This window comes from Furipterus horrens, unplaced genomic scaffold, assembly GCF_987537825.1.
Source record: "Furipterus horrens unplaced genomic scaffold, mFurHor1.1.pri manual_scaffold_5, whole genome shotgun sequence".
NCBI classification, from domain to species: domain Eukaryota; kingdom Metazoa; phylum Chordata; class Mammalia; order Chiroptera; family Furipteridae; genus Furipterus; species Furipterus horrens.
In genome coordinates, this window is record NW_028327175.1 from 194,272,400 (window position 1) to 194,289,559 (window position 17,160).

Genomic DNA, 17,160 nt, shown 5'->3' on the forward strand with positions numbered 1-17,160 from the left:
ACCTAACATAGCACCTGTAACATGATATGCATATTACATGTGAACAAGGATGATGATAATGGTGAACATACAGGTAAAATTACCATACAGGGAACACCATACCTCAAAATCTTTTTTAAAGTGGCTTGTTGAAGGCCCACAATATAATGTACTATATATATACACATATATATATATGTGTATATATATACATACTCACCTTCATACATACATATGAAATATGCAAACATATACTTATACATACATAATAAATATGAAAGATATATAAGTATTAATACAAGTAGAATACCCACAAACATATATACACCATATATGTATTACATATGTGAAAAATGAAAAATCAGGTATTAACAAAAATATAATACACATAACATAAACACACACACTTAAAACTCCTGTGCACGCCCCCGCCCCAACAAAAGAAAGTACTTCCTCAATTTCTGGGCACAAAACAACCGCTCTGTGATGAAATTACTCCACCTGGTTGTGTGATCTTTGCCTGAAAAGCAGATGAGAAATCACACGGAGAGTTAAGACTAGGCTGAATTTAGCAATAATTGAACAATAGCTTTTCCTTTCCCGTCTACCCCTTTGTAAATCCCTCTTCGGCTCCTCTCAGTTTTGCCCACCCAGTGGTGAAATGCCGTCACTGCAGCAGCTGAAGCCAAGGGTTTGTTTCCCTCCAGGACTCACCGCCTATCTCAGTTCTGGGAAAACAACTCAAGTCAGTCAAGTTAAGGGAAATGAAGATGTTGCAATGATTATGATTCCAAAGAGCCAAAACTGCTTTGGAAATGAGAACAAAGGTGGCCAATTACTGCCTTCTAACACACTATCATGCTTATTTATTGTCTATTATTCATTGTGCGTGTCCCTCTTCATAATGTTACTTCCCCAAGGGCAGGATGTTTGACTGTTTTGTTTATCAATGTATCCAAAAGGCCTATAACAAAGGCTTGTAAATATTTGCTGAGTTGAAAAAATGGCTCAGGTCTCTAGACCATGCTGCTTTGAAGAAATGCTGAAGTCTGGTCTAAGACGAGGTCATTAATATCCTTATCCCATCTGGCCCCTTGGACTTGATTTGAGCTTCTGTGATTAGAGCGACAGGCCTATTGAAACTGTTTCAGGGGGGGACTGTGAGACTCTGGGCACCAGAAGGGTCGCCTGCCCTGGGGCCCGGAAGGGAGGGGATGTGATAAATAGTTAAGAAAAAAACATAACAAACAAGCTCAAAAAAGGTAAGGAATGGGCTTCTGGCTTCTGGTAATCCTCCTGCACACAAAAGCTATAAATTGTGAATGTAATATAAAAAGCAGCTGTCCAAAGGTACTACAGAGTAACGAAACAGCCAACTACAGGAGTGGGGTCTGCATTTGGAAAAAGAAAATGGCAGTGGGCCTGTTTCCTGTTATTCCTGCCTTTTGCTGGAAAGCAGGACCCAATTCGTGCCAAAAGAGAGTGGCTAAAACTTGTATAGAAAACCTGCAGTCTTGCTGGCATGAAGAGCCAGGAGATAGAGTTCAAGGGGATTACAGTAACTGGAAATTAAGAAAGGAATCTTGGAAAGAAGAGAACTCAAGAGGGGTGGCAGTGTGTTTCTGCGTCTAAACTGGGCATATGCCATTGCTGACACCCCAGCCATGCGTGTGCAAGCAGCCCAGCAAAGGCTAGAGAAACTGGACAGAAATTTCTGTTGCTTCTCACTGCACAGCAGACCGTGGGGAGATTGAGGTCCGTTAAGTTAGTTGCCTGCTTTTAAAAAAATCAGTACCCTTCAGAGGAACACAACAGAACCCAGAGGCTTTACAACATATCATTCACAATTTCTTGGATGCCACCCACAACACTAAGCACATAGAGAAAGAAAGAAAATGTGAGCCAAAGGCAATCACTGGAGACTGATACTGTAACAACTCAGTGGCTTGAAGTAGCAGACGAGGATTTTAAATCAGCTATTATAACTGCGCTCAAAGGGAAAGGGAAAGTTGAGTTCCTTTCACAATGTTAACAGAGTTGTTGTTTTTAACTTACTTTGAAATAATTTATATATCAAGAACCACTTAAAAATAAGGTAGCAAACATTGTGTATTCTCCACCTAATTTAAGAAATAAGCCTTACTGAATACTCTTAAGTTCCACCATATGCCCTTCTTGGAATGTGTTGATACACACTCCCAGTATAACCACTATATTGAGTTGTATCATTACCTTGACCTTTTAATGGAAGTCCACTTACTGTTCAGCACTACACAGTTGAATTTTGCGTGCTTTTGAACTCTAAATAAATTACACTATATGCTTTCTTTTGCAACTTATATTCTTACACAACAGTGTATTTTTTTATATTCATTCAGGTTGATGCACACACCCAGTGCTGTTCACTTGCACTGCTCTACAATATTTAATGCACACATTTCCATTTACTTTTTCATTCTCTCTTCTGTAAACATTGGGGTTGTTACAGTGTTTTGTTATTACCCTAAAATGCTGCTATGCACATTCTTATACATACATTTGTATTTACGTGTTTAAGAGTTTCTCCAGAACAATGCTTCTCAAAGTGTGGTCCTGCACCAGTAACCTCAATGCCGCCTGGGATCCTGTGAGCAATGCAGATATTTGGACCCCACCATAGACCTCCTGAATTAGAAACTCTGAGGATGGGTCATTTGGTTGGGCATCATTCCACAAAGCAAAAGGTCACTGGGTCATTTTTAGGGCAGGGCACAAGCCCAGGTTGTGGGTTTGGTCCCCGTCAGTGCACATACATGAGGCAACTGATCAGTCTCTCACATCGATGTTTCCCTCCCTCTCTTTCTCCCTTCCTTCCCCTCTCTCTAAAAATAAATAAAAATAAAATCTTTAAAAACAGAAATGCTTCCCTACCATTAGAAAATATATTTTTTATTTTCTTTATTTTAATATTTGCTTTTACATTTAATTCTCATAGCCACATTGACTTTATTTTGTATAATATGAGATAGAAATCCATTTTTTCCATATAAATAGCTAATTGTCCCGGTAGCATTGAATGTATAGATTCTGAGGAGAATTGACATCTTTATAACACTGTGTCTTCCAGTTCATGAATATAGTATACCTGTCTGTTTATTTAGGTCTTCTTTAATATATTTCTATAAAGTTTCATCATTTTTGGTAAACTTATTTCTAAATATCTTATATATTTAGTTGTTTCGTGAATAATAGTCTTAGTTAAGCAAAATTACATTTTCCTAAGTGTTTGCTACTGGAATAGAAAAACACGATAAACCTTTGTAGGATAGTGTTCTAGCCAGCAACTTAGCTTAATTTCAACGTGGTAAACACCAGAACATCTTTATATTTCTGGACTATAATAATTATTACAAGTTGCTGGAGTAACTCTATAGAACCCTTGGAAAAAGACTTTAAGACCTTAGAATACTTCACTTAGTCAAGTTGTCACCCATATACAAAAGCAGAAGAAAGGATAATCTCGGATCTACAAAGTCTCAGACTTTCTTTTTAGCAGCTTGCTTGAGGCTATACCCCAGAATGTTAGGAAATGAATTAGAATTTTAAAATATTGAATAGAGATGCTACTGCAAAGGTGAATATAGGGTAACCAGTTGTCAGTACAGAAATAATTAGATAAGAGCTCAAACCAAAAGGCTCTGCTGCTATCTGGCTTAAGTGATTTAAAAAATAGTGCAAAAAATAAGTAAACACTTTAGAATAAAATAGGGGTGGTGGGGTCTTAGTATCTTAGATTTAGAAGTGACAGTGGGATCCAATGTGTCAAATCTTGTCTTTCATTCAAAGAAGTAAAGAGCCTATTGTTTTTGTCAGATAGTAGTGATTTTAGAAGCTGTGAAATACCATTACGATTGACCAGCAGAATAAAAAATATAGGTGTTTATATTCCAAATTATTTTAAAGCTTCAAAGGAGACAATATCGTACATGTGATAAAAGGTTTATAACAGAAGGAGCAGCAAAGGTGTAAAAATGGGGGAAATAACTCTATGCAATGATAAGGAATCTAGATATAAAAATTCCCCATAAGCTCATATTGAATTAAAAACAACTTTAATAATATTTTACTCAGGCTTTTTGAAGCCAACGTGCTGCAAACATGATTAGAAATAAAACGATGGTTATTTCATAAACGTTAAGTGCATTGAAGAAAACAGTTTTATTTGGGAAATGTTTCTGAAGATTTTTGCTTTCTATGGCAAGATACAGAAAGATATGTTTAAATTGACTACAAAAGTTTCGAAATCTCATTTACTTTATTTATCTCTCAAACACTTATATAGTACTTACATATGCCAGCCATTATTCTAAGTGGGTTACAAAGAGAAACTCATTCTATTAGTTGGGCTTCTGGCAGCAAACAGATGGCACCGCTCAAATTGGATAAATTGAAGTGAATTGAATAAAAGGAATATTTGCAAAGGTGTGAGTGGAATTTAGAAAATGCAGTACAGGGTTTTGCAACACCCTGGCTATCAGGCAGCGGGGAGCCTTCACCTCCACCCCCAACCCCAGGCCTGCAGGTGCCTGGAGAGCGGAAGGTTGCCGACAACCATAGCAATCAGGCAGGGAGGTACCAAAGGGAATAAACACCCCACCCTCACTCTCTTTCTGCCTCTTGCTCTTCTGACAGGTGCCTCCCATTAGCCAAGCAGGACAGAAAGCCCGAGGGCAGAGAACTCACCGTTGCCTCTCCTGTGGGCCAGCCTCCCCTCCCTGGGTACAGAAGCAGGGCGGAGCAAGGTTGGAGGAGGATCTGGGGGAGCAAAGGTACTCAGACACTCAGTAGTAACCCTGTGCAGTAGGTACTCCTGGTGCAGGAATTTTCATAGCAAGTGATACACAGAGAGGTTAATATTTTGCCCAAGATTGCAGAGCTGGGAAATGGTGGATACAGCATCTGCACCCAGGCAGCCTGGTTTCGTTGAACTGGGCCTCTCTCTCTTATCATAGTATTATACTATAACCTTATATATCTTATAGCCATGTTCTATTTTTTTTTTATTATTTCTTCTAATGCTGTCTGATATATGGGGATTTAAATGGATGAAAAAAGACCATTGTAAGAGTCATTTTTTACTACCTTCTACCACCTGGTTAAGGGCTGGGAGACATTTTTATGTTATTGTAGACACTTAACTACCAAGACTCCCATTATGATTCATAGATCATTTTGAAAATTGAGCAATTTTCATGATAGGCATACTTCCCAGCAGCTCCTCAGCATAGCTGGGAAGATTATAGCCAGAGGAAACACAGGAGGTGAAAATTTGGTATCAATTGTAAGTGTTCGGTTGTATATGTGGATTGTGGTCTCGTTAAGTTTGTGTACGTGAAGTCTTTCAATTTTCCAGTAGAATCGTAGAACGCTGGCAATTCTTAATAATCAAGGCATAAATCTTTTCTGGATTTTTTTGGTAAATATTTTCAAATATTACAACCACCACCACAAGTTCAGTATAAAATAAGCGTGTTTCAGCAAACAAACTGAAGCGTATTTTTAGAAGAGAAAAGAAAAAGTTTGCTTGTTGATTTCTATCATTAGCTTGGTGTTCTCTTTAGTGAAGTACCCACAAGAAGATTCAGAATTGGGCATAATAAGTACAGGGCTAACGTGACGGCCAAGGCCAATGCTGTCTTCCTGGAGGCCATTGTATCATTGGGTGCTTGTCTACTACCATTTTACACCTACCCTCCTGCCCTCTTGGGCCGCAGCCCTTTCCACCCTTATTCTAGTATCTACTTGTCCACTGCTCACTCCACGCCCTGGGCACACTGCCATTCTCACTCTTCCCTGGCCATCACCTTTGCTTTTTCACACCTTTGAGCCTTTTCCTTTGCTCTTGCCGCTAACCCGATGCCATTCTCTTATTCTTGGTAAGTCCTGCTCCTCATTGGGAGACCAAATGCTACGTTCTGTGAGGCAGCGTTTCTAGCCCGCAAGAAAGAGATTCCCACTTCCTTCTGTGAGCTTCTGGGATGTTGTATGTGCGCTTCTTCTGCAGACCTTACGATACTATGTTCACATGATCTGTTTGCATAGCTCTAGCCCACTCAACAGTCGCTTCTTGAAGGCCAGGACCATAAACTGCTGAGTTTTCCAAAAGTTGTTGAATAAACAACCAACGAAAGAGAATTCATTTTATGACTCTTGGCCATCATACAAGGGCCTTGTTTATAAATCTGTTTATATCTATCTGTCCGTGTCTGCCATTTGCAAAAAAGAGATTCGGAGGATAACATAACGGTGTGAGAAGCCATACCATCCTGCTGTGCATTTTACTAATACTGGGATCGATGAATTAAATCGAGTTCCTCAGTAGATTTCCTGTGTGAACACTTCCTGTGTGAACCCAAATTCCCAAACTATTAATAGCTTTCTTAACGTTTTGCTTCCTATAATGATGCCCTCAATAAATTCATTTAATATTAGGTATACTAAAAATTATATTCATGATCAAAACATTAAAATTATCTAAACATTATTTCAGTTACCTTCCTCTGAATAAGTATTATAATCAGAACGTGAGATAGGTCCATATTACCACAAACAGGGATGAACTTCTGATTTAAAAACAAAAAACAAAAAAAACCTCTTTAGTACCCGAGTATTACAACAAGCACAGCATCTCTGTTTTTAATTTGTTTGTGAGAGTTGGTCTTTTTTAAAGAATGAGTGAGCCTCTTCCTGGATCTCTTTTTCAGTCTCAAAAGATGCCTTCATCAGTAGGTGTCATTTCAGACTGCTCCGAAGTGAACTTTTCAGTATCGAACCATGCAGTCTACCTGCCTCTTCACCCAGTCTCCCCCCACGATATCTACCCACACTGCTTACTTTAAATTCAATTTCCTTCGAACCATTTTCTTTTATCCCCTCTACACTGATTTCTGACTGTCCCTCCCTCTGCTATATTTGGGAGTGGGACAGAGTGAGGCCAAGTTCATGCAGCATTTAGCTTCTGCATACCGTGCTGGAGCTGGAGAAGTAACAGCCGAGTAGCAGCCTTCGCTGTTCTTATCTCTCCCCAGGAGCACCAAGGCAAATATTAAACTTTCAGTGGTGTAGTATATACACTCATTCCACTTGAGGTTTCGTTTAGTGGAGATCTTTCACTGAAATAGCTTTTTCTGCGGCCAGCTAAGTCATCGGTATTAGTTACCAGCGAGATGCTATCCACAGAAGTGTGTTGTAAACCACGCAGCAGTACGTAGGAGTAAAACGTGATTCTTACATAAAATGGGAGAGAGCAAAGATGTCTGTCAATGTTTTTGAAATAGAATCAACTGAGTAATATCTTCCTTGGTTTCCAGACTATGTTCTTACTTACTGAGAATTTGTGACTTAAAAAGTGTTATCTAAATCCCCCACTTGGCTAATGAGTTGGAATCTTTTCCTAAGTTATTAGTTGAACTTTCTAGTATTTTCTTTCCCCTAATCTGCTATATGGTATACATTTATTTTTAATATTAATGCAAATTAAAATTAATTTTGTTTAGGGAATTTGGAAGAATTTCATAACCTCTCTTGAGGGAGTGTTAAGTGCCCTGGAGTGAAACAGACTAGGATTGGGAGACACTAATCTAGATTAATGTTAAGAGATACCAGGTCGGGATTAATCATGTGCTTCTGTGCTTTCCTTCATAAGTAGAGTGGTTACATTGCAAGTAATAGTTAATCTCAACATACTGAAAATAATATTTAGTTCTTTAATATTTCTCAGAAGTTAATTCTCATGATGCAGCCATGACTCATTTTCTTCTTATGGTTTATAGCTCTTATTTGGATATTAATAGTAAATGAATTATAGTCTCTTTGGAAGCTTTTTAAATTGCATCAAAAATATACCTCGTGGTTTACTCAAAGAAACAATTGTAAGTTTTAGACAAGTAATTTAAAACTAATAATGTATAACAAGATAGGCTTTGCTGTTAAAGAAGAGTACGGTGGATTAAAAAGCACCAGATGAATGATAAGTGCTCAGGGAGTTTTTTTGTTCTTAGCGTGTTGGCCATTCCTGTCATGAATAACAATACCTGGCTCTAATGGGGCAAATTTCATTTTGGATGTTTAAAGTACTTTAGAAACATTTGGTTGTTATTCTTCACGACATTCCAGGGCCACGTGTACTCTACCTCAGAAGAAGACAATTCGTTTCGTAAGGAATTAGAAGTGGGTTCAGGACCTAAAATAAGCCACAAGTCTATGGGAAGGGAAATAAAGATTACATCAAATTCCAGTAGATTCTTCCCTGCCAGCCTCTCGAGCCTAGAGGCGAAAGCAGCAAAGAGAACCCTGTCCTTGCAGCTTGGGAATGAGATGAATTATTCCTCCATATGCAAACCCTCAAAATACTTCTGTCCATGAGTCTAGGATAGGTCAAGCCTATGAATGAAGAGTTGGAAATCGTTGCTCAATGAGTCATATTCTCAGAGTGGTGGGTCTTTCCCTCCCCCTTGCTGTTAACTTATGTTCTCTAAGCTGTGATTTTCTACCAAGAAAACTATGAGACATCTCTTCTCCTTGGGTGAGAGCTACGGCTGGGGTTTTACCTTTTCATCTTTGTAGAGCCTGGAACAGGGGAATGCTCATGCGCGCACACACACACAATGGTTACCAACTAATTGACCAAATGAATGTCATAGAGAACTATACCCCCCTCAGCCCTGTAAGTAACATTTAGTATGCAAAGTGCAGTAATACGTTACATCAGGGCTCGCTGCCCTTGTTTCTTATTAACAGTTAAGGAATGATATTCCTTATATCTCAAACAGCCTAGCTCTTGTTATTACTTTGGAACCCACACCAATTTCTCATACATGTGTTTGAACCTCAGCAAGATAGCGGGCCCCATACTTCAAGCCACAGTTCCAATGAGCATGTCTTGCAGAATTATTAGTTTGGATTCAGCACACAAAGATTACAGTTACTTTCTTAGTCCCCGTAAATAAACTCAACAGGTCTAGCAATTGTGTGGCTTTCCAACAGCCTTGGCAGACACTGGCAAAATATTCTAGAAGGTCCTAGTCTTATTTTTTCCTTTGTGGCTAGAAATGATCTTTTCATTGTTAAGCACGGCTTTTGAAAATGTTAGGAATGTTGAAAGCAAAGGATACATGTGGGAATGAAATGGAGATGGGGTTGGTCCCGCAGTTTTGCAAGTGGGTTAGAGGCTGAGGTCAGACGTTCCCAGATTATATTGTACTTTGCAGGCGTCGAGCGAGCCAAACAGAATAAGAAGAGCCCTGTCTCTGCTCCTGCCTATGCAATTTATTCCTGTTTAGTTAACAGAAACACCGCTCTTCCAAATTTCCAGGTTAATCTTCAATTTTGTAATTACATTAGTAATTAGTGCAAATTAGCATAATTAATTGAGAATAATTAACACGCTTAACTGAGAATTATTTATTCAGGAATTTAAAATATTATTGTGTTCTACATAAGTAATCTAAAGATGCTGATTGGGCCTGAAATAGCACTGATTTTACAAATTATTCACCTTGGATATTTTAAATTTTTTATCTTTTAGTTCCTTTAAGAAGAGACAAAAGGAAATTATTTCCAAGCATTATTTTGTCACTCTAAATTTATACTTCTTTCCTAGATTACAGGCTAATTATTAGTGATCAGAATCACAATTAAAACTATTCCCGTTAAAAACACACAGAAATAGTAAATATTGTCCCAATTACCTCAAGGAAATGAGCTTAAAGATGGCTCTTCTTTATCAGGGCATACCTGAGGCATAGCTCACAGGTGTAAATTCAGGGTGGAAAAGGGGTTCAGGCTATAAATCATGCTAATGACACCACAGTAAACTCCTTGATCTCATTTAGTCAGGCTCTCTACATGCCCCAAATCAAATCCAATTTATTTAATCTTTCTAAATAAATTTTTTTTTCAGTTTGGCTATGAAAACTATAGTTTATTAACATGATTCCTATCTAAAGAGAGAGCCTCATAGGTAATGTATCAGCACGCTGTAGAATTGCACTTAAGCCACCTTGAACCCTATGCAAAGGGTCCGTTCCCTTTTTCTGTCCCCTTGAGATTATGGAAGAGGGGTACTAGAGGTGCTGAATGCTAAGGCTGCTGTTTTTCTGGCTAGAAAAATGAAGAAGTCACTTCCTGATTTATTCAATAAAAATATGTTAGAGTCCTGGAGAGTAATGCTGGAAATAGAAACCATGCAAGGGGTGTTACAGAAAAAAACCCAGAGCACTCAGAGTCTTGTCTTCCATCACAAAAGACCTGTCACGTGAGCTAGGAAGACAAGGATGTACGGAAAGTGCTGTCTGGGGCCTCCTCCCCCATCCACCCTTGAAAGAAACAGTAAATTGGGAGGCACTGAAAGCTGGGTAAGTTCAAGCAAGTAGTGTCAGGACAGTCAGTCCAGGCTCCTAAATCTTCCAGATCCACACAGAGCCAGCCAAGTACCAAGTCCCGGGGACCAGAAACCTTTGATGTCATTTTCCAGCATGTCCACCGTAATGGGTGGTGAAGGGGAAAGTCAATTGGAAAGATAATGGTGTGGGGTTGTTACAGTTGCATTTGGCACCCAGGTTTAGATCCTAGCTTTACCACGCATTAGCTACGTGACTTAACCTCCTTCAGTTGGAGTTTTACCATCTGTAAATTGGGGAAGAGAATAGTACCTAACTCACAGAGTTGTTCTCAGAATAAAAAGAATAATAGCTAATGTTTACTGAGCATTTACTGTGTCTGGCCTTGTGCTAATCGCCTGATATTTGTTGTCTGTCTTTTTTCTTGACACACCCTTATTACTGGATCCTTGGTCCAGCTATCTCTGCTTTTATTTAGTTATTATTTTTAATAATGCAGTAGGCACCTGTGAATCCACTACCCTAAATTAAAACTAGGACTTTGACAATAGCAGGCATCTAATTAGGCGGTTCCTCCATCCCCTCACCCACCTCTGTTATCTGTTATCTGTCTTAATATTAATATTACTCTCATTTTATAGATGAGGAAACTAGAGCTTAGTAAGGTTAATTACCTTACTCAATGACACTCATCTAGGAGGAGGCTGGGCCCTGATTAAGTGAAAAGAAAATCCATGTAGTATGTGATTCAGGGAGTAAGCGTCACCAAACACTCCAGACATGACAATGATTATCATTCCCATCTATCTAACCTAAAAGTGTTGTGGCATCACATACCATGGTGGGAGCAGAGGGAAGCATGAAGCTACCATTGACTCCTGGGTTGGAAGAGCTGGCAAGCCCCGGTGAGAACAAGGCCACACCAGCGCTGTGCCCCAGGCGGCGGAGAATGAGTCCATTACCCTCCTCAGCACCTGCCTCAGGTGTCCTTCTTCTGTTCCAATAAATAAAGCACTGGACTGGCATTGAGGAGAGTTGTGTCCTGGCCCATGGATGAGTGTACTCCTTGATTGTATACATAGGTGTGCGTCTGCCGTGTGACATCCTGGGAGATCAACAATCAGGACAGGTGGCTGCGCGATTAATTTCCTCTCAGGGGTGGGCATCGCTAGGGATGAGACGGCCTGAGCTCCGGGAACCCAGGGGGTACAGAGCTGCTCTCCCCCACCCCTCAGCTGTGGATGGGACCACCACAGACCTGAAACCGAGAGCATTGCTCTCAGTTTTAAGGTCTCTTCATTTCTTCACTAGGCTGAGATCTTGAATAACCACTTCAGCAGAAACAGTTGGTGGGAAAAGAAAAAAAACAGGGAGAGCTTTTATAAATTATTTTAAATAAATAAATTATAGAATGCTACACTCCCCAGTATATTATTTTTGCCATTAATTTTGCTTCATTGGCTGACCGCAGAAATGAGAATAGAAAAGGTATTACTCATGAAGGTGTTCTGTCTCGCATTTTAAAGAAAATTATTGTAACCATTCTCTGAATTATTCTATAGGTGGAACTTCCATTGGTAAAGGAAGTTCGGGACAGCAATGGGATATTTTCTTACAGAATCTAGCGAGAAGATGTGTAAAAATCTCAGATGTGCAGCTCCTACTAAAATAAACACGACCCGTGCTCTTAAAATCCCTTCATGACACTTTGCATATCCTGGGAAGTCTGAAGAAAGTGCCGAAGGGTCATCAGAACATCAGCATCACTTTGATAAACTTGTCACCAGGTAAAATAAAATACATGTATGCTTGCTTCTTTTCCTCTGAAATATAATTACGACTATATAAAAAAACCTTTTACCATAACTAATTAACTATGAGCTCCTCATAAACTACGTGGCGACAGCACCGTATGTCTAATTATCTTTTTTTGCTTCAGAATTGTGATGTTGAATAATGAAGAAAACATTACCTGATGAAGTCTTTTATTTTATGATGGTATCTCGGGAGACAGAGGAGACGCAAAGGCTTAAATGCCATCTTCAATTACATCTTGGCCTTGGCAAGCTTTCAGCTGCTTTTGATTTGCATGGAAGCCACATTATTTTCGAAAGCTTACAGAAGGGAGGGAGGGAGAGAGGAAGGAGGGGAGGAAAGAAGAAGGAAGGAAGGAAGGAAGGAAGGAAGGAAGGAAGGAAGGAAGGAAGGAAGAGGGAAGGGAAAAAGTAATTGTGATCATTATAAAATTATCTCTATAGCTGTTTAAGCACGCCACTAATCCTCAGCAGGAAAACACCCTCCTTGTGCGTGGAAAGTCGGGCCGCAGTGTTTACCTCCAGCCCATTCCGTTGGCCATTGTGGTTCAGGTTTCGCCAATTCCATTAAAATATCCCTTCGCTCTCTGCTCCATAATGAACCACTCTAACAAATTCAAACCAGACAAGCATGAGCCTATATGACAGAAACAGGAAGGTGGGTATTTTTCTTTGGCATTTTTTAACTTTTGAAAGCAATGGCTCCAATCCATACCTGCAGACACGTACGTGTAGGACCAGACATGCCAGAGAGGGCGTTTTCAGTCCTTGCCTGTTCCCAAGCCAGTGCTCACCTTCCAGGTAGCCCTACATCTCTGTCAGAGCGCAGGAGAATACTTCAATAGGGTTGGCTATTAAGCAGCGCTTTCCTTGCACATGAAGCCAACCCAGTGTTTGGACACTCCATACTCTTTAAAGTCTAGGAGAGCTGCCAGAAGGAGGGATTGGGGGAGCACTTGGGTATATGATTCGGGTACCACAAGGGCCTGTTTCTTTTTCCAGGGATCTCTTTATCCGATGTTTTCATTGTTGCACAGTTAAGTTGGAGTCTTCTAACACAGTGCTGCTTAATTATGATATAAACATAAATCACCTGGGGTCTTGTTAAAATGTAGGTTCTGACTCAGTAGCTCTGAGATGGGGCCCAGGCATCTGCGTTTTTACCAAGCTTCCCAATGATGCTGGTGTTACTGGTCCATGGACCAGACTTCGAGTATAGAGAGGCTTCTCCTCCTCCGAGCCAACTCCAGGGCTTTCTCCCTCAAAATGAATCCTTTCTCTCCCTCCTCAGTCCTTCTCTGAAAGCTGGGAGCACAGCAACAATACTTGGCATTGAACTTGGTACATTGGCAGCGCTGGTCTCCGGTGATGAATAAATGTTTCCTGGGTATAAGGCTTGTCCTCCCAGGAAGATCCTAAGCTCAGCTCCCAGCTCCCTGTGCCTCCCGACCACAGCGACACTGAGGAGGCTAAAGGCACAGAGGCCATCATAACGACTCGTGGGATGGAATTCAGTTGGGTCGGATTGAATCCGCCATGATTCCTTACACCATACCGAGAACGCTTTTCTTTCCAAACAGGATTCATAGAGCGTGTGAGAATGTAGGAGAGATTTTATAGTTTAAAATGTTTGGAGGAGTGATGATTCTCAAATAAACAATCAAGTTCTAGCATTGAATCTGGGACCTTGCCCACCACCCCAACCCCAAACTATTTAATTAACCCTGTCCTCAAACAGACAAGCCAGAACAGGAAGAAACATACACACAGCAATTGCGTCTACATCTTCCCTTCCCAGAAGACCTCTGCTGAGGGCCCATCATGGCCTGCCCTAGCTCTCCGACCTTAGCAAGTGCCTTGAGACACAAAGAAAAATAGAGAAAAAAAACCTTCTCTTCATTGAAAGAAAATGGAGAACATCTTATTTTGAAAACTTAAATGTTTAATAAAGACTTATTTATTATCTTTTTTCTTTCCCTTGGGTCATCTTCTAGCCAAATGGGTTGAATTTTGATGCCTCGCCTCCAACTTAAAAAAACAAAAACTCATTTTTTTCCTGCTATCCTGTCATATCATCTTCGTATAGTACCCCTCCATGCCCCCACCTCTATTTTTTGCCCACCCCTCTCCTCCTACACATGCTTGTGGGCTCAGCGCAGACCCAACCTCTCAGATTCCCCACCTTGCCGCACCAGCCTGAGGAACGTCACTCTTTTCAGAAATTATGGAGCTGCAGTTACAAGTGGGATATATCTGGCCAATCGCTGTGTAGTGTCCTGTGCCATGTTTTTCTTTGTTTTCTCAGCCTGCTATTTAAATACTCGATTGTTAGTTAGCTTTTGACCTATTTATACCTTATCAAAAGATGCTGGATTAAAAGTTGTCAGAGAAAGACATGACCCCTTTGGAGGACGGAGGTATAGATCATGGATTCCATGCATCTATTCCACCATTAATTTTTCAGTACTGTAACAGTGGAGCGCTTGAATCATAACTAAAATTAGGTGAAATATATGTACATAATTGAATATAATGCCTGATATTTCACAATCCAAGTACTTTCTCATATAACATATTGTCCTGTGGCGTCCTTCTGAGGCATATGGGGAATGGTAACATGTCATGCAAAACAGTTAATTAGTAAACTTGCTTTGACAGTGTTTCAAGTCAGGATGTGGAGGGGGGGAGTTATGAAGCAGAATAATATAAAATTTTACTGTGACATGTCAAACATACTCTCGGAGCAGATTCCTAAAAATACCAAAGATGAACAATGATTCAAACACTACACAACAGGGGATCAATTTATGGCTTATTTAGCCAAATCAGCAATCTGGAAAAGATACCTCTTAAATTTCAACCGAAAGCTTGACAGAGAGCAAGACAGCCTGACCTCCATGGTTAATACATTCCATAAGTAGAGAGAAAGCATTAAAAATGCCCCGTAGCTCAATGTCTTCAGCCAAAAAGAACTAATCCAATTGACTGAGAACAAAGAAGACGTCCGGGAATGTATGGGTCCAGAATGTCTCTGAGGTATTCAAAACCAAGTCAATTTAAAGACTTGTAAGTTAATAACTAGGACTTTACACATAATCCTGTACTTTCCAGGTAGCCAGTGAAGGTTTTTTACAACCAGAGTAATGTGATTTTCATGCTTGGCGTCAGTCAGAATGTCAGTAACTGAGTTCCAGACCAAGAGAGGTTCCTCGATAAGTCCATTAAGAGGGTCCCCTGGAATACCAGCATGTGGGCATGGCCCGGACTCCTAGGAAGCCAGGAGGTCATAAACAGGTGCGGGGAGCTGAGAGCAGAGGACAGCAGCCCTGGGGGAGGCTGGTCCATAGGGCTTTTAAAGGTGTATTTAGTAAATAATTAAACGGGAAGCCTAGGAGATATGTCAGGATCGAAGATTAAGTGTAAGTTCATAATAGAAATCTTGGGAGCTAACCACCTTCAAAGCTACAGTCTGGGCGATTTACGGATTGGCAGTAATGGTAAGAACCCAGAAGTAATAAGGGTTTCCTCTTAGTGTGATTTATCGTCAGCTTTTAATAGTTAGGCAGAGAATATCCGGAGGTTAGGTGGTTAGAGAGTAAATTTAAGTTTCAAAAAGGTCAAGATGACTACTTTTAAAATATATACTACATAATGTTAGATGAATATTTTAAATACATTGATTGGATTCCTTTTTTAAAAGTGGCCCAAGAGCTCTGTGTCTCTGTGTGTGTGTGTGTGTGTGTGTGTTAATTTTCCAGTGCAAATATTGTACATGATAAGATCTTTACAGATTTTATATTGACTTATGCTTAGAAAAATAAGATAAAATAAGAAAGGCAAAAAAAAACACAAAAAAAACCCATTAGTTGAACCCCTAATATTCCAGTCACTGTACTAGTACACATACACACACTAGTCCCTGCACTGCAAAGTCAGTGCAGGTCAACCCAGGTCAGGAGAAGAATTTGAAGAGGGACCTTCATATTTTGGAGGACACCGATCATGGCCATCCTTGCAAAAGACAGAGCTGCAGAATAACCCACGGTAAGGGGGGTGGTCTCCGGCCTCACGTCCGAAACTGAGACTTAGAAGAAACCTCTGGAGGGGCCTGAGAATCCCGCCAGAAGTTCAGTGTCACTGACTCAAAATTGTTTCAGGCTAGGAGATGACGCCAGGTAGTCTAGCATCCCGTAGAACTGGAAGACAGGAGGGGCCTAAGCCCAGTCTGCTACTCAATGCGTGGTACCTGGACCAGCAGCATCGGCCTCGCCTGGAGGCCCCACCTCAGGTCATGTGAGTGGGAATCTGCACTTCAACGTGTTCCCAAGGAACCCTTACACACATTAGAGCTTGAGAGGCACTGCTTGGAGACTGTGTCGTCTGAGCTATCTGTGATCAAGGATATACGAGCTACGTTCTGAAATGGAGTGGATGAGGGTGGTTTTGAAATATTCTAATTCTTCGCAGGCTAACCAAAAAGAGCAGAGATTTGGCCACATCTAGGCCAAGATAGCTAGGAGCATTGGAATCCTCCTGTGAGTCAGACTGGGTAAGTGCCACGAAACAAATCCCCCCGAAAAGTGAAGGGGGATGCGCTGGAAGAGATGCAACCCCGAGAAGCAACTAAGAGTTGTAATTTCTGATTTCTTTCCACTCTCAGTTAAATGACATCAGCCTCTAACTTACATTGCAACCTTAAAATGTTTCCAAGTATAATTACTTTAGATTTCAATTCATAGCTACAGGATTTTTGCACTGAAGCAACAATGTCCCCCCATCAATGCATTAAAACCCTCCTACAGCCCTGGCTTCTGTGGCTCACTGGACTGAGCGCCAGCCTGCGAACCAAAGGGTCACCAGTTCAATTCCCAGTCAGGGCATATGCCTGGGTTGCGGGCCAGGTCCCCAGTTGGGGGTGTACGAGAGGCAAACACACATTCATGTTTCTCTTCCTCTCTTTCTCTCTCCTTTCCCCTCTCTCTAAAAAT